The sequence below is a fragment of the Pleurodeles waltl genome, chromosome 1_2 (assembly GCF_031143425.1).
Source record: "Pleurodeles waltl isolate 20211129_DDA chromosome 1_2, aPleWal1.hap1.20221129, whole genome shotgun sequence".
In the NCBI taxonomy this organism is placed as follows: domain Eukaryota; kingdom Metazoa; phylum Chordata; class Amphibia; order Caudata; family Salamandridae; genus Pleurodeles; species Pleurodeles waltl.
Window position 1 is genome coordinate 579,322,485 of NC_090437.1, and position 18,852 is coordinate 579,341,336.

Genomic DNA, 18,852 nt, shown 5'->3' on the forward strand with positions numbered 1-18,852 from the left:
ATATCCTGGGGAGTGCAAAGCCACAGTCTCTCAAGTCTCACAAGTGGGTGGTTTGCCCACTGTTCAATCCTGGGGAGTGCAAAGCCACAGTCTCTCAAGTCTCTACAGTGGGTGGTTTGCCCACTGTTCAATTCTGGGGAGTGCAAAGCCACAGTCTCTCAAGTCTCTATAGTGGGTGGGTTGCCCACTGTTTAATCCTGGGGATTGCAAAGCCAGTCTCACAAGTCTCTACAGTGGGTGGGTTGCCCACTGTTCAATCCTGGGAAGTGCAAAGCCACAGTCACTCAAGTCTCTACAGTGGGTGGGTTGCCCACTGCCATATCCTGGGGAGTGCAAGGCCACAGTATCTCAAGTGGATAACAGTCTCCACTGGTTCTGGAGGGGGACTGGTGCCAGAGTGTTTCATCCTGTGTAGGACAGAGGTAGTGGATAACAGTCTCCACTGGTTCTGGAGTGGGCATGGTGCCCAGAGTTCTTCATCCTGTGAAGGACAGAGGTAGTGGATGGATGTCTCCACTGGTTCTGGAGGGGGACTGGTGCCCAGAGTGCTTCATCCTGTGAAGGGCAGAGGTAGTGGATGGATGTCTCCACTGGTTCTTGAGGGGGGCTGGTGCCCAGAGTGCTTCATCCTGTGAAGGACAGAGGTAGTGGATGGATGTCTCCACTGGTTCTGGAGGGGGACTGGTGCCCAAAGTGCATCACTCACCCCGTGACGGACCCAATTGCATCAGTGCCCCTGTCGCTCATGGGCTAGCGGTGCTTGAGTTGGCGGTGCCCTGTTCAGCGGTGCTTGAGTTGGCGGTGCCCTGCTCAGCGGTGCTTGAGTTGGCGGTGCCCTGTTCAGCGGTGCTTGAGTTGGCGGTGCCCTGTTCAGCGGTGCATGAGTTGGCGGTGCCCTGTTCAGCGGTGCTTGTGCTGCAAGTCATTCATGGCCCAGCGGTGCTTGAGCTGGTGGTCCTTCATAGCCCAGCGGGGCTTGTGCTGGCGGTCCTTCATGGCCCAGCGGGGCTTGTGCTGGCGGTCCTTTATGGATCAGTGGGGCTGGTGCTGGGCAGCTGTGCTGGGGCTGGCGGTGGTCTCCTGGGCAGCTGGGCTGGGGCTGGCGGTGGCCTCCTGGGCAGCTGGGCTGGGGCTGGTGGTGGCCTCCTGGGCATCTGGGCTGGGGCTGGCGGTGGCCTCCTGGGCAGCTGTGCTGGGGCTGGCGGTGGCCTCCTGGGCAGCTGTGCTGGCGGTGGCCTCCTGGGCAGCTGTGCTGGGGCTGGCGGTGGCCTCTTGGGCATCTGGGCTGGGGCTGGCGGTGGCCTCCCGGGCAGCTGGTCTGGGGCTGGCGGTGGCCTCCTGAGCAGCGGGTATGATGGCGGTTTTCTCCGCCGTGCAGCTCTTCCAAGACTTGTCGGGTTTCTTGTGGCCCTTCCCCACCTTGGAAGGTGTCACAGCTGACTCCACACTCCCAACGGGACCCCTGGGATCGGCTTTGGTGGCTGGAGTCTTCCCCCTCTCCCGCCGGGCACTGGCCAACTTCTGATGCTTCACAGGTGGGGGACTGTCTGTGCTGTGGCTCCATGCCACACTGGCTATCCTGGTGGCCGGTGCACTCCACATACCGGTGACTACAGGCACCACTGGTCTCGGAGATGTTGTGGCTGAGGTGCTACTTCGGGAACTATGAGATGGACGGGGTGGGGGAGGTGTGGGAAAAAGGTTAAGGCTGGACAGGAAAAGTTTTTGGGACACACTGGGACGGGTAGTTGGAGGGGGTTTGGGAGTGGAGGAAGAGGTGGTGGTAGAAGGAGGTGTACATTTGGTGACTTTGGGTGCAGGTGCATGCACTGGAGTCTGTCGTGAGGTGGAAGGCTGCGTTTGTGTATCTTGGGAGGGAGCGTCACAGACACACTGGGAGAGGACACAGGGGACTTGTGAATGGTAGTGGGGGTGGTGACTGCACGTGAGCGGGGTGTGTTGGTGGGTGTGCTGGTGAGGGACGTAGTGGCTGTCGAGGTAGTGCATGCAGGTGTGAGTGTAGACGAGACTGGGAGGGAGGAGGGAGATGATGAGGAGGGGGACACAGTGGAGGCAGTGGATGTTGGTGTGTCTGCTTGTGTGTGTTGCTTGCGTGAGTGCCTGTGGGATGTGTGGTGCTTATGTTTGCCAGAGCTTCCCTTGTGTGTTGGCGTGTGTGCAGGCTGGTCTGATGCTGTGCTTGGGATAGGCAGAGGTACAGGGTATTGGATCTGGGTGGAGGAAGTTGGAGGGGGGAGGCTAGAGATGGGGACAATGGCTGCCATCAGTGCTGAGGCCAGAGTTTGAAAAGCTCGGTGAAGGGCCGCCTCACCAGAATGAATGCCCTCCAGGAATGCATTAGTTTGTTGCAACTGCCTTTCTACACCCTGGATGGCATTAAAAATGGTAGACTGCCCAACAGTGAGGGACCTGAGGACAGGGGTGACTGGGGCAGGGCATGAGGTGCCTGGGGCGAAAGTGATGCCCACCCTCCTGGGTGAGCGGGCACGGCGCAAAGGCTGAGGGGCTGCTGGGAGGGCAGTGCTGGTAGGGGGGGTGGCAGCTGTACCTGTAGATGCAGGGGGCACAGATGTTGCCGCCACCACAAGGGAGCTACCATCAGAGGAAGAGTCCATGTCGCTGGTGTCAGCTCTTGTCCCCACCGTGAAGCTCCCCTCGCCCTCCATTCCACTGGTGAATTCCAAGTCCGTAGTCTCACCCTCCAGGGCCATGTGGGATGCAGTTCCCTCGTGCTCCGGTGCCACTGCTCCTCCACCTGATGATGCTAATGCACACAAGAACAGGGAGACCACAAAAAGGAGGGGACAACAGAAGAAAGACTGCATGCATGTTGAGTGCATGGATTACCGCTACCGTTGGCGGACAAGACAGACACAGAAGGCCCCTGCACTACGCTGCGCTCTTGGGCTCCACTGTTAAATTCCTGGGAAATGGCCTATAAGGCCATGGACGACATCTGCACACATAGATGACACAGGGGCATGAATAGCTGTACTTGGCACTCTACAGAGGTAGGCCTTGCCTACGGAACTCGCCCTGGCCTAGGGAAACCCACAGCCCTCCTCCCCCACCCAGACAACTCCACTGCACGCAAAGTCAGCAGAATGAGAGTGTACTCACCCCCTTGTGTCTGCTGTGAAGCCCTCAAGCGCCCATCCAACTCCGGGTAGGCCACCGCCAGGATCCTGAACATCAGGGGGGTCATGGTGCGACGGGCACCCCTCCCACGTTGGGAGGCCATCCCCAGCTGAGCCTCCGCCGTCTTCTTGCTCCAGCGGCAAATGTTCTCCCATCTTTTACGGCAGTGGGTGCTCCGTCTGTGGTAGACCCCCAGGGTCCGGACATCCTTGGCGATGGCACGCCAAATATCTTTCTTCTGGTGGGCGCTGATCTACATGAAATGTACAGGGCAAGAAGAGAAGTCATTACCAACTGCACCGTCAAAATGATTGGCCCCCATCCCTAACCTTGCCATGTGGCACATGCATTCACCGTCTTTCATGCACGCAGCACTCTGCCCCCTTCCTTCTTACATCCAGCCCTCTCCACACAGGCATAGCCCATACAACATGCTCCCTGTGTACTTACCTGTTTGTCTGGAGGACGGTAGAGTAGCGTGTACTGGGGAGGACCCCATCCTCGAGCTTCTCCAACTCCTCTGATGTGAAGGCAGGGGCCCTTTCCCCAGACGCACAAGCCATTGTCTCTTCCATATCGAGGTCACAGCAGCACTTGCAGTGTAGGTCCTCTCCTGTCGAAGATCAGGTATCGAGTGATTGAACAGACAGAAAATGGCGGTCACGTCCGCGGCGGTGCATACCGTCACCGCCGGTGTACATCGTCATTGGCTCCTGGGACCCTTAGGGTCCAATGTTAACCAATGCAGCATTACGCCGCGGTCTTCGACCGCCTACCGGACGGTGTACAACGCCAGCGCAGTTACCTCACATCCCATTGTCCCACTTTACAGGTCAGGCAGCCGCCATTTCAGGGGCCCGCATCTATGCTGATGCATCACTTTTAGTCATCCTTTGTCAAAATGTTCTTGTGCTTGTTTCTGGCTGTATTGAATATTAATGCATGCAAGGTAGGCATTACTGTGTCAGTTCTTCCACAAAACTGACACATGGATATATACAGGTAAATTTAAACCTGAAACCTCGGAAGAGAGTTTACTGTAAGTGTACAAATGTGTCAAAATTCCTGTGCATTGGTAACCCAGACATAAGAAATGATGCATTGGCATTAGAATACAAAGTGAAGTCAGAGAGAACAGTCTGGTAAGCTCAACTACAACATCGAGCTCCTCATTTTCCAGCTGGGATTGGCAAGGAGAAGACTACAACCCCAACCACATGCACCTCCTCCCACCACCACCACAAAGGCAGTGCAGGAGAAGGGAGCGCATTTATTAGAAGTGGATTAGCCTCCCTGACCTAAGCGAGGATGAGGTCATCACCCACTACTGGGTACAGAGGCAATCAATTGTCAAATGGCTGCATCAGATAGCACCTAGGTTCCAGCCACCAACTGGGAGGTCCAGGAACATCTTGTCACAGGTGTAGCTCTTGGCTGTACTCCACATGTTGGTGTTAAGGTCTTTCCAGATCACCACAGCCAGAGTGGTTGTTATCTCCCAGCCATCATACTCAGCTTTCCTCAACACTGTCCCGATTGCCATCATATTTTTAACACTGCAGTACATCCTCTACCCAACAACCAACAACTGCAGCTGAAGATCAACCAAGGGTTCAATAATATCACCGGCTTCCCACTTGAGCTAGGAGACATGGACTGCAAACATGTGGAACTTGTTCCCTCATTAGCTACATCACACATATACCAGAACCGGGAACACATGCACTCCATGAATGTCCAGGCCATTGTGGATCATCGTGGCCTTTTCATCAACATCCTTATGAAATATCCAAGGAGTGTGCATAACACTTAGATCTTCTGCCACTCCATCATAATCGAGAGATTCCAGAATGGCCAATCTTGGAATGGCCTACTGGTTGGTAAGTACATATGGATTACAGAACTGACCCAACAACAGCAAATGAGTATGGCCCAATGGACATATATTTGTGTGTGGCAACTCACACAGTGGAAATTTAGGGGGGTGTACCTCACACTTGTACCATTCATCTGGGCACATCTGCAATGCAAACCTCAAATTCACATTTTGTGAGACATGCAAAACCACAGAATTTGTCTGTTAATAATACATTGACTGACTTTCTACCTTTGTCTTTTCAGCTGACCACGGATATGATCCACAGGTCTGGGTAATGACCCTGTTTGCACATCCCTAGACCAAAGCACAGCTCAACTTCCACAAAGCACTGTACAAGACCAAAAGCATTGTTGAATGAACTTTTGGCCTATTCAGTCATTTTTTCGCTGTCTTGATATGCTCGGTGGCCGGCTGCTATAATCACCACCAACAGACTCTAAAATTGAATTGTGTACTATATCTTGCACAATATCTGTGTGCGTACAAGTGTCCCATGGGACCAGTGACATGTGTGCAGGAACCAGTGAAGGAGGATGATGATGATGATGAGGACAGAGGGGCAAATATTGGTACCGTTGCTGGGGCTCAACAAAGGGACACTATAGTCCAGAATTTCTTTAAAGAGGACTGATCATGTTGGATGGCAAACTATTCCATTCTCAGATATTTTGGCAACATATTCTGCAACCTCTGACCTGCTTTTGGTCAAGAACTCGCCCCCCACGTCCGCAGCACCACCTTGCTGTCTTGTGTCCCTGACCCCCGCCCACGCTGCTGCTAGCGTGTTCGAGGCCCTCCTCCACCCGCAGGCATCCTCCTGCGCCTCATCCCTGGTGTCTAGTGGGCTTCTGGTAAGCATCGCTAGACCCGTGTGCACTGTGCCGCCTTCCCCGTATCAGTGAGTGTTTTTTGTTTCTCAGCGCCTTGCCTCCTTGCGCTCTTGCCCCCATTTGTGCCCCTTTCTGATTGCTGTATTCCGCTTGTGCATTGTGCTGTTTACCGTATTTGTAAGTGCATTTTGTTTTCTGTGCCTGCCTCCTTGCGCTCTTGCCCCCATTTGTGCCTTTTTCTGACTGCTGTATTCCGCTTGTGTTGTGCCGTTTACCGTATTTGTGACTGTATTCCGTATTTTGTGATTGCCTTGTGCTTTTTTTCACATTTGTGCCTTTTTCCGCTTGTTTTCGCCCCTTGGGCGCTCCCCCTTGCCGCTTTCCCCTGGCGCTGCCTCCCTGCGGCCTGCCCCCCACGTGCCCCCATTCACCGCTCCCTCCCGCCTCCCAGCTGCTCCTCCCTCCCCCCCTCCCTTCTTAATGGCTGGCGCTGCGCGTCGAGGGTGAGTGACCTCTGACCTGCTTTTGATCAAGAGCTCGCCCCCCATGTCCGCAGCACCACCTTGCTGTCTTGTGTCCCTGACCCCCGCTGCTGCTAGCGTGTTCGAGGCCCTCCTCCACCCGCAGGCATCCTCCTGCGCCTCATCCCTGGTGTCTGGTGGGCTTCTGGTAAGCATCGCTAGACCCGTGTGCACTGTGCCGCCTTACCCGTATCTGTGAGTGTTTTTTGTTTCTCAGCGCCTTGCCTCCTTGCGCTCTTGCCCCCATTTGTGCCCCTTTCTGATTGCTGTATTCCGCTTGTGCATTGTGCCGTTTACGGTATTTGTAAGTGCATTTTGTTTTCTGCGCCTGCCTCCTTGCGCTCTTGCCCCCATTTGTGCCTTTTTCTGACTGCTGTATTCCGCTTGTGTTGTGCCGTTTACCGTATTTGTGACTGTATTCTGTATTTTGTGATTGCCTTGTGCTTTTTTTCACATTTGTGCCTTTTTCCGCTTGTTTTCGCCCCTTGGGCGCTCCCCCCTTGCTGCTTTCCCCTGCCGCTGCCTCCCTGCGGCCCCACCCCCCAAGTGCCCCCATTCGCCGCTCCCTTCCGCCTCTCACCTCCTAGCTGCTCCTCCCTCCCCCCCTCCCTTCTTAATGGCTGGCGCTGCGTGTCGAGGGTGAGCGACCTCTGACCTGCTTTTGGTCAAGAGCTCGCCCCCCACGTCCGCAGCACCACCTTGCTGTCTCGTGTCCCCGACCCCTGCCCACGCTGCTGCTAGCGTGTTCGAGGCCCTCCTCCACCCGCAGGCATCCTCCTGCGCCTCATCCCTGGTGTCTAGTGGGCTTCTGGTAAGCATCGCTAGACCTGTGTGCACATGCCGCCTTCGCCGTATCTGTGATTGTTTTTTGTTTCTCAGCGCCTTGCCTCCTTGCGCTCTTGCCCCCATTTGTGCCCCTTTCTGATTGCTGTATTCCGCTTGTGCATTGTGCCGTTTACTGTATTTGTAAGTGGATTTTGTTTTCTGCGCCTGCCTCCTTGCGCTCTTGCTCCCATTTGTGCCTTTTTCTGACTGCTGTATTCCGCTTGTGTTATGCCGTTTACTGTATTTGTGACTGTATTCCGTATTTTGTGATTGCCTTGTGCTTTTTTTCACATTCGTGCCCTTTTCCGCTTGTTTTTGCCACTTGGGCGCTCCCCCTTGCCGCTTTCCCCTGCCGCTGCCTCCCTGCGGCCCGCCCCCTCGCGCCCCCATTCGCCGCTCCCTCCCGCCTCCCAGCTGCTCCTCCCTCCCCCCTCCCTTCTTAATGGCTGGCGCTGCGCGTCTAGGGTGAGCGACCTCTGACCTGCTTTTGGTCAAGAGCTGGCCCCCCACGTCCGCAGCACCACCTTGCTGTCTCGTGTCCCTGACCCCCGCCCACGCTGCTGCTAGCGTGTTCGAGGCCCTCCTGTACCCGCAGGCATCCTCCTGCGCCTCATCCCTGGTGTCTAGTGGGCTTCTGGTAAGCATCGCTAGACCTGTGTGCACTGTGCCGCCTTCGCCGTATCTGTGAGTGTTTTTTGTTTCTCAGCGCCTTACCTCCTTGCGCTCTTGCCCCCATTTGTGCCCCTTTCTGATTGCTGTATTCCGCTTGTGCATTGTGCTGTTTACCGTATTTGTAAGTGCATTTTGTTTTCTGTGCCTGCCTCCTTGCGCTCTTGCCCCCATTTGTGCCTTTTTCTGACTGCTGTATTCCACTTGTGTTGTGCCGTTTACCGTATTTGTGACTGTATTCCGTATTTTGTGATTGCCTTGTGCTTTTTTTTCACATTTGTGCCTTTTTACGCTTGTTTTCGCCCCTTGGGCGCTCCCCCTTGCCGCTTTCCCCTGCCGCTGCCTCCCTGCGGCCCGCCCCCCTCGCGCCCCCATTCGCCGCTCCCTCCCGCCTCCCAGCTGCTCCTCCCTTCCCCCTCCCTTCTTAATGGCTGGCGCTGCGCGTCGAGGGTGAGCGACCTCTGACCTGCTTTTGGTCAAGAGCTCGCACCCCACGTCCGCAGCACCACCTTGCTGTCTCGTGTCCCTGACCCCTGCCCACGCTGCTGCTAGCGTGTTCGAGGCCCTCCTCCACCCGCAGGCATCCTCCTGCGCCTCATCCCTGGTGTCTAGTGGGCTTCTGGTAAGCATCGCTAGACCCGTGTGCACCGTGCCGCCTTCGCCGTATCTGTGAGTGTTTTTTGTTTCTCAGCGCCTTGCCTCCTTGCGCTCTTGCCCCCATTTGTGCCCCTTTCTGATTGCTGTATTCCGCTTGTGCATTGTGCCGTTTACCGTATTTGTAAGTGCATTTTGTTTTCTGCGCCTGCCTCCTTGCGCTCTTGCCCCCATTTGTGCCTTTTTCTGACTGCTGTATTCCGCTTGTGTTGTGCCGTTTACCGTATTTGTGACTATATTCCGTATTTTGTGATTGCCTTGTGCTTTTTTTCACATTTGTGCCTTTTTCCGCTTGTTTTCGCCCCTTGGGCGCTCCCCCTTGCCGCTTCCCCTGCCGCTGCCTCCCTGCGGCCCGCCCCCCTCGCGCCCCCATTCGCCGCTCCCTTCCGCCTCCCGCCTCCCAGCTGCTCCTCCCTCCCCCCTCCCTTCTTAATGGCTGGCGCTGCGCGTCGAGGGTGAGCGACCTCTGACCTGCTTTTGGTCAAGAGCTCGCACCCCACGTCCGCAGCACCACCTTACTGTCTCGTGTCCCTGACCCCTGCCCACGCTGCTGCTAGCGTGTTCGAGGCCCTCCTCCACCGGCAGGCATCCTCCTGCGCCTCATCCCTGGTGTCTAGTGGGCTTCTGGTAAGCATCGCTAGACCTGTGTGCACTGTGCACTAGTGGGCTTCTGGTAAGCATCGCTAGACCCGTGTGCACTGTGCCGCCTTCGCCGTATCTGTGAGTGTTTTTTGTTTCTCAGCGCCTTGCCTCCTTGCGCTCTTGCCCCCATTTGTGCCCCTTTCTGATTGCTGTATTCCGCTTGTGCATTGTGCTGTTTACCGTATTTGTAAGTGCATTTTGTTTTCTGTGCCTGCCTCCTTGCGCTCTTGCCCCCATTTGTGCCTTTTTCTGACTGCTGTATTCCGCTTGTGTTGTGCCGTTTACCGTATTTGTGACTGTATTCCGTATTTTGTGATTGCCTTGTGCTTTTTTTCACATTTGTGCCTTTTTCCGCTTGTTTTCGCCCCTTGGGTGCTCCCCCTTGCCGCTTTCCCCTGCCGCTGCCTCCCTGCGGCCCCGCCCCCCTCACGCCCCCATTCGCCGCTCCCTCCCGCCTCCCACCTCCCAGCTGCTCCTCTCTCCCCCTCCCTTCTTAATGGCTGGTGCTGCGCGTCGAGGGTGAGCGACCTCTGACCTGCTTTTGGTCAAGAGCTCGACCCCCACGTCCGCAGCACCACCTTGCTGTCTCGTGTCCCCGACCCCTGCCCACGCTGCTGCTAGCATGTTCGAGGCCCTCCTCCACCCACAGGCATCCTCCTGCGCCTCATCCCTGGTGTCTAGTGGGCTTCTGGTAAGCATCGCTAGACCTGTGTGCACATGCCGCCTTCGCCGTATCTGTGAGTGTTTTTTGTTTCTCAGCGCCTTGCCTCCTTGCGCTCTTGCCCCCATTTGTGCCCCTTTCTGATTGCTGTATTCCGCTTGTGCATTGTGCCGTTTACCGTATGTGTAAGTGCATTTTGTTTTCTGCGCCTGCCTCCTTGCGCTCTTGCCCCCATTTGTGCCTTTTTCTGACTGCTGTATTCTGCTTGTGTTGTGCCGTTTACTGTATTTGTGACTGTATTCCGTATTTTGTGATTGCTTTGTGCTTTTTTTCACATTTGTGCCTTTTTCCGCTTGTTTTCGCCCCTTGGACGCTCCCCCTTGCCGCTTTCCCCTGCCGCTGCCTCCCTGTGGCCCCGCCCCCCTCGCGCCTCCATTCGCCGCTCCCTCCCGCATCCCGCCTCCCAGCTGCTCCTCCCTCCCCCCTCCCTTCTTAATGGCTGGTGCTGCGCGTCCGCGCCGCTGGCGCGCCGGAGGCACACCAGAGGCAAGCCCGTCTGCGCCCGTACGCGCCTGGACCGTGCTCAGCGCCACCCCCCCTGGTCCGCTTGCCCCCCACACCTCTAGACATCGCTACTCGGCCAGCGAACTTCTCGCCCTCAACCCCGGCCCCTCCACAGCCTGCTTCCAGGCTACCTCGAAGCACCCCAAAGGCCCCTTCTCCTGCCGCGCCTGCAACTTCACCTGCAACAGAACAAGGAAGCCTGCAAGAACCAACACCAACCAACTCTACTGCATACTCCTCAACACACGCTCCGCACGAAAGCACGCCATCGAGCTCTGGGACCTACTCGACTGCACCGCCCCAGACTTAGCCTTCCTAACCGAAACCTGGTGGAACGATTCCTCAGCCCCTGACATCGCCATAGCCATCCCTGACGGCTACAAGATCACCAGAAGAGATCGCACCAACGGAATCGGAGGAGGAATAGCCATCGCCCACAAATCCACCCTCAAAATCCACAACCACACGGACGACACCCTCAAGACAGCTGAACACCTACACTTCCGGATCCACACTGACCCCAACACCACCCTCAGGGGAACACTCATCTACAGACCACCAGGACCATGAGCCCCCTTCAGCGACACCATTGCCGACCTCACGAGCACCCACGCCCTCGCCTCTATGGACTACATCCTCCTAGGAGACCTCAATTTCCACCTGGAGAACAACAACGACGCCAACACCACATCGCTGACCGACAACCTCGCCAACCTCGGACTCAGACAACTGGTCAACACACCCACCCACATCACCGGCCACACGCTCAATCCTATCTTCTCCGCAAGCAACCATGTCACCTTCAGCCACACCACCGAACTCCACTGGACCGACCACCACTGCGTCCACTTCACTTTCAAGAAACACACCGAACACAACGGCACCCCACTACCTCCTCACCGCCGCTGGAGCAAAGTCACCGAAGACCAACTGACCAGCACCCTCGTCCAGGACCCGCCTACCGACCCTACCGACCCGGACACTGCCGCCATCAACCTACAACGGTGGATCCTCGACTGCGCTAACACCCTCACACCGCTCAAGAGGCCCACCGCCAACCAAGAAAAGAAAAAAGCAGCCTGGTTCACTGACGAACTCATCACCTCCAAACGCACCTGAATGAAACTAAAGAAGAAATGGCTCCTCGAATGCACACCAGACAACCTGGCAACCCACAAGGAAGCCACCCGTAAGCACCAACAACTAATCCGACTCACCAAACGTTCCCACTTCACACAACGCACACGACAGCAAAGAACTCTTCTGCATCGTGAAAGAGCTCTCCAACCCCAGCGCCAACGTCAATGACATCCCACCATCCCAAGAACTCTACGACGCCCCGTCCACCTTCTTCTTCCAGAAGATCGCTGACATCCACGACAGCTTTAACACCACGCCTCTGCCTGACCCCAGCCCCGATAACTCCGCCTATGCCAACCGCCTTACCGCCTGGACCCACGTAGACGACGCCGAAACCTGCAAGACCATGAACTCCATCCACTCAGGATCCCCTTCAGACCCTTGCCCACACCACATCTACAACAAAGCCGACTCTATCATCGCCCCCCAACTTCGAAAGGTCATCAACTTATCCTTTGAAACCGCGACTTTCCCAGACAGCTGGAAGCATGCTGAAATCCACGCCCTCCTCAAGAAACCCAAGGCTGACCCCAACGACCTCAAAAACTTCCGCCCGATCTCCCTCCTCCCCTTCCCGGCGAAGGTCATCGAGAAGATCGTCAACGCTCAGCTCACCCACCACCTCGAGGATAACTCCATCCTGGACCCCTCCCAGTCCGGTTTCAGACGCAACAACAGCACCGAGACTGCGCTCCTCGCCGCCACAGATGACATCAGACTACAAATGGACAACGGCGAAACATCTGCCCTCATCCTCCTGGATCTTTCCGCTGCCTTCAACACGGTCTGCCACCGCACCCTACTAACACGCCTCCACGAAGCTGTAATACAAGAAAAAGCCCTCAAATGGATCTCCTCATTCCTCTCCGGCAGAACCCAGAGAGACCGACTCTCACCCTTCCGCTCCGAAGCCACCAACATCATCTGCGGCGTACCCCAAGGCTCGTCACTGAGTCCAACGAGGCCCCCCTCGCAAAAGTGGCCCGTCAGCACAACCTCACCATTCTCTCCTACGCTGATGACACCCAGCTCATCCTCTCCCTCACGAAAGACCCACACACCGCCAAAGCCAACCTCCACGAGGGATTGAAGTCCATCGCCGAGTGGATGAGAAACAGCCGCCTGAAACTGAACTCCGACAAGACGGAGGTCCTCATCCTCAGACGCACCCCCTCGCCCTGGGACGACTCCTTGTGGCCCACCGCGCTGGGACCCCCTCCAACGCCAGCCAACCACGCACGCAACATCGGTTTCGTCCTCGACTCCGCCCTCACCATGTCCAAACAGGTCAGCGCGGTTTCCTCCTCCTGCTACAACACCCTCCGCATGCTCCGTAGAATCTACAAATGGATCCCAACGGAAACCAGAAAAACGGTGACTCAGGCCCTCGTCAGTAGCCGACTAGACTACGGCATCGCACTCTACACAGGCATCCCCGCAAAAGACATCCAACGACTCCAACGCATCCAAAACGCCTCCGCCCGACTGGTCCTCGACTTCCCCCTCCGATGCCACATCTCCCACCACCTGACGGACCTCCACTGGCTCCCCGTGGACAAGAGGATCACCTTCAAGCTCCTCACCCACGCTCACAAGGCACTCCACAACACCGGACCCACCTACCTGAGCAACAGACTCAACTTCTACATCCCCTCCCGCCAACTCCGCTCTGCCAGCCTCTCCCTCGCCATCGTTCCCTGCTTCCAACGCAAGACATCTGGCGGCAGATCCTTCTCCTACCTCGCCGCCAAAACCTGGAACTCCCTCCCAACCCCCCTACGACAGACCCAGGACCTTCTCACCTTCAGGAGACTCCTCAAGACCTGGCTCTTCGACCAATAGCAGCAACCCCCCCCCCCCCCCCCACAGCGCCTTGAAACCCTTACGGGTACGTAGCGTGCTTTATAAATATTGTGATTGATTGATTGATTGATTGATTGTAAAAATGCAAACAAATTAATGTAGACTACACATGTCTACAAACTTTCATTTTATGGTCACTGTAAACATCCATACATTGATATCTCACCTATGTTAATCAGGGCAATCAGAAATTTAGGTAGTTATGTGTATTTTACACCACGGAACAACATCAAGGGGTCAAAAACAACTCGTGCCACATGCATGTGTGTGGTAGAATCAAAAGCAACAAAGGTGGTAATGCACAATATTGTTTTCCACACAGGAAATAATGCAGTGGCTCATCCATGTTGCAAACTAGGAACTGTGATTGGACCTTAAATTTCACTTACAGTCTCATTGTCTGTGCTGGGTGTTGGAGGTGTTTGGAGTGTGCTTTTGAGGAATGGTCTGCTTTTTGTCTTGTTGGTGTCTCTGCCGTCCTTGTTGTGTTTGTAAACTGCCCTTTGTGTAGTGTATATTGTATAGAGAATAGTTTTGTGTACTGTATTGTCGGTGTCTGTCCATTTAGGGGTTTTGTAGTTTAGGGTTAGGTGGAAGGGTTAGGTTTTTTTGGGGTGTGTTAAGGGTGAATAGTTTTAGTGTTGGGATGTGGGGCAGAGGCAGGGGCAGAGTAATAAACATGTCAGAGGATGAGCTTAGAGGCCAGCTGTGGCTGTGGCACATTACTTGCCCAACATGATCAGGAGTAGAGTTAAGGTGAAGCAAGGCCACCCCACCCTAGAACGGCAACATCGCTGGGAGAAGGCGCAGTACCAAATGTATTGTGTCTTTAATGTCCAGCGTAGTGCCTGCTAACTGAAGCACCATTGGGTGGTTGTTGTGAGCCGTGAGGCCGATCTCCTTGATCACCTTGGGATTTAAGTTAATGACCAAACCGGTAAGTCCATATGTACAATGAGCTTGTTGCTGTATGTCAATTACACATGTTTATGTTTTATTTTTAAATGTAGGATCATATATGTTTTTGTGATAGTATGACCTACCACAGGGAATTATGCTCAAATGAACAGTAAAGGCCACGGCAGCCTGTATTCAGTGCCATGTCCATTGCAAAAACAGACCATGCTATGCCAGCCAGGTTTATATGTGCTGTGTGACGCATCTGCAATTATGTAGGAAGTAATGTCACCCTGCCAGCTAGGTCATTACTGACTCAAACTGTGTGGGCTACCTGGCATTTAGAAGAGGGCACTCACGTCTTCAGACAACTGGTTAGACAAGGTTTTTTTTTTTAACACCCATAGTATAACACACACACACATATATATATATATATATATATATATATATATATATATATTAATATATATATATACACATATATACACATACACATATATATGTATATATATATATATATATATATATATATATATATATATATATATATATTTGGACAAATGGTCCTGATTCCTTGCTAAGCATGTACAGGCCTTGAATGCTCATTGTAAATTTCCATTGCACTGGTTACCATTGCACTGCACCCAGACACTGAAGCTATGTGAAGAAGATAAGTAAGAACAGCTCCTTTCAGATATGTGTATCTTTGTGAAGAATAGGTATTTACAGGAGCAGTCAACAGCATTTCCATGCTATGGAGAATGTTGTTGGTCAAAGTGGACTATTCACACATCCATCAAATCAAGGCAGCCCTGAACCCTGTAGAAAGTTATGGGGGTCCTGTACCTTGTATGTACTCTGTGCACTTGATATGCTATGTGCCTGGTTTCATCTGACTACAGTGCAACATAACCGATCTATGTCCATCATTAGAACATTCCAACTTTGCCTCATGCTACATGTCCAATGTACAGACAGTACAAGACATTTGTGAAGTCAATGTTCTGTGCTTCATATGTACACAGTGTGCATGTTCAGCTTTAACTGAGGATTATACTGTGTGCTTGTCTTCTAGGTGGACCAGACCCATACAACTGTGGTGAAGTGGACAGCCTTCATGATCCAAAAGCTACCAGTGAGTGTTACCTGATGGCTTCTCCACTCTATAAGGATTGTGTGTGGCCATGTATGTTGTTTGCAGCTAGAAGCATAAGTGGGATCATCAGTCGGCAGTGAAATTATTACCTGCATGTAGGTACACAACAGCTGTAGAACGTAGGATGGTTGTATGAATGATGGAATGGAAGTGGATGTGAACATCGAAATGGAGGATCCAACTTATATCTGTATGTCTGATGCACATTGCTAGTGTAGGCCTCCAATGTAAGATCAATCTTCTGTGGCTCGCTCACACAGACAGATCTGTCATGAGTTGATGTGAGACATGTCACAATCACCACATGTCAATGCTGTTACATGCCTGACTCATGCACTCATATGCCAAAATCCCCATGGCAGACACAGATTCATACCTCTGTAGTGCTTATTGTGGAATAAGGGAAATGTGTTCAGTACCATAGGTATGCATATTGTTTTGCTGAATATAGGCAACTTCATAGTTGACCAACAGATGTCATTGCTCTTACTGCCTCTCCCATAAAATGTCCCCATCTGATCCTGTTCAGGCAATTACCTGCAATGTACATGGCAACATACTCATAGATATGAGATCCAGAGCAGTCATGCACACACCCATCACATGGTATAAGTATGGGTTTATGTTCATCTAGGTTATATTCCATAGTGAAATGTATGGACAGACACCTGGCCATGTAAAGGATCACATTCAATATTTAGTATGCCATTATGTGATCTCAGTCAAAGTGTTCCAGATACGTTCATGAGTCAACATTGGAGGGGTGGCAAACAGGTATGTTGATTTAGAGCTAGTGAGTCATACTCCATCAATGTTACAACTACCTGCCAGTGAGTCATGCTATGCTGCAATGTGTGTTGCCTTGCCATATCAGTGAAGCATTGCAGAGGCACAATACATGTACTTGCTACGTATTACTCATTTCAAAGAGGTTTTTGGCCATATTTCATATCCCAATTGCATGCTACCTGCCAATACCCAGGTAGTAACTAGATGGACCATGTGACCCATTTCATGTGCACACAACATTATTGGTCCCAATCTGGCTTAATGTTTACATATCTAAATATTTATAATGCCAGACACAGCCATTTCATGTACCTACTAATACAAGACATTAGCACTTCAGCATTGTAACTGTAGGAAAGGAAGATGCCTATAATGATAATTGGTGATGCTATGTCCCATGGAGGGCCATTGTATTGTTTTGACATACCAGTTTTGACTCTAACAGTTGTTCAAGTATGTAATTGTTATTAAATTTGATAACTTCAGCTGTGTCAGATATATATGTCATTCCTCTCCAAAAAGCCAACATGACTCAGAAGCAGAACAAATATTACTGGATCCATTTGGAATGGTACTGCTACCTCCAAAAGGTTGCCAAGGGATTGAGGCACAGGGCCAGGAAGCACGAGCAGTGGAAGGTAGCTGGGATATGGCAATCACCTCCTCGGGCAAAAAATGCCAAACATTCCAGCCACAACACCTGATTTTGAGGAGTCCCAAACAGTTGATCTTGAGGCAGTAGCGAGACCCTCTACAGTACAACCAGCACTTCCACCACCATCAGTCACCACACCACCATGGCCAAGGGCTAATTTTGAGCAGAAGGCCCTGATAGACAAAGCAGAGGTGAAGTCTCCATTAAAGGAGGTGGTTCAAAACTTGCAGCAAACTGTGGATATGAGTGATGCCTAATTGTAAGACAATCTCAGATTTGCTGCCCCTCCTCAGTTCCTGTTTCAGTGAAATTTTGTATGACATTTTAGCATAGCTTAGGGTCGTTTGTAGAATAGGTATAGTGCAATAGTGCAAGTTAATTTTGATGCTTTTGTAGATTTTTTATATGGATGGAATGGAGGGATGGTCAATGTTTAGTTGATGTATTTAAAAAAAAAAAATATATATATATATATATATATATTCTGACTAAGGGAGGCGGCAGAGGACCAAAAGGGTGACAACCCTGAGAAGGATAAGGGGGAGGAGAAAAATAACTTAGCAGTGGCTCCAGAAGAGAGAGGGGAGCCCACAGAGAGGAGGTTTCCTTCTGAATCATATGCAGGAAGCAGTGTCTCCTCCCACACCCTGTCCCGTGAGGAAATGAGGGACAGACAGGCTGAGAGGGACCTGAAGATGCAGCTAGCTCAATTGCCTACAGAGGAGAGAAGAGCTGAGGCTGACAAAGCCCTGGCAGAGGAGTGAAAAGCTGAGTGAAATATCTTATTGGTTCATGAACTGAGACTGAAGGAACTGGACTTGAAAGCACAGCAATTAGGGTCCAGTGGTGGCAGCAAAACTACTATGTTCAGTGCTGAGAGAAAGGTCAACCCACCCAGAGATTTGGCACCTATCTTCAGTGAGGGGGAAGACATAGACAAGTGGTTTGAGGTTTATGAGGTCACTCTAGTAGTGCACAGAATCCCTAAGAAGGATTGGGGGGCTGTTGTATGGGGACATATACCTGGTGATGGAAGGGATACCCTTCTGGCCGTAGATGGGAGAGACCGGTTGAGGTATCTAACCATGAAGGACACACTTGTCAAGAGATATGGCTTCACCCCAGAGGAGTGCAGGTTGTTGAGATTCATCGACAGTAGTAAACTGCCTTCCCCATCCTGGGGGATTTTGTGGGACACTTTTGCAAGGCACTGGATGGCTGTGTGAAGGGTTGTATGGTAAACACTTTGGACAGACTGTACAATTTGATTCCCAGGGAGCACATGATCAGGGCTACACCAACACTTGGTTGATTGTAGATTCTCTGACCCCAGGGAACTTGTAAAGGAGGCAGACCTCTGGGTGAGTATCTGAGTGTCTGGAGAGGCATTTGGAAGAGATCCTAAGGAGAGTGGTTTGGGTTCCCCTCAACAGAATAGGGGGAGGTACACAGTGACCCAGATAGGTTCCATAATGGTAAGGGGGGGAAAGGATCCCATGTCCCTTCCAAAGGTAGGAGGAGAGGTGGGGGTGGGCAGAGGCCCAGGATGCTCTATTCCCAAGCCCCAGTGCATGGACTGTTTCCACAGGAGAGAGTCCATCTCCTGATGGGAGCTCCACAGTGCCAGGAGAGCTGAGAGGGGTGACCCCTAAGGGCACCCTGACAGTTCAGCTGTCTGGCAATACCACTCCCTAGAGAAGGATACAGAAGCCCAGATGTAGGAGCAAGATGAGGGAGGACCAATCCTTGTCTCCTGTTCAGCCTCTGGGTACAGACCCTGGGTTGATTGACGAGTGTCAGGGTACCACCCCTGAACTGGTGGGAGGTAGAGTGGAGAAGGGGTACAAGATCCCTGGGGCTACTGCCCACCATTCTGAGATACCTCAAGAGCCTATAGGGAACTCCCTGTCAGCTTCAAGGCTAGAAGAGAAGCTTGCCCAATGGC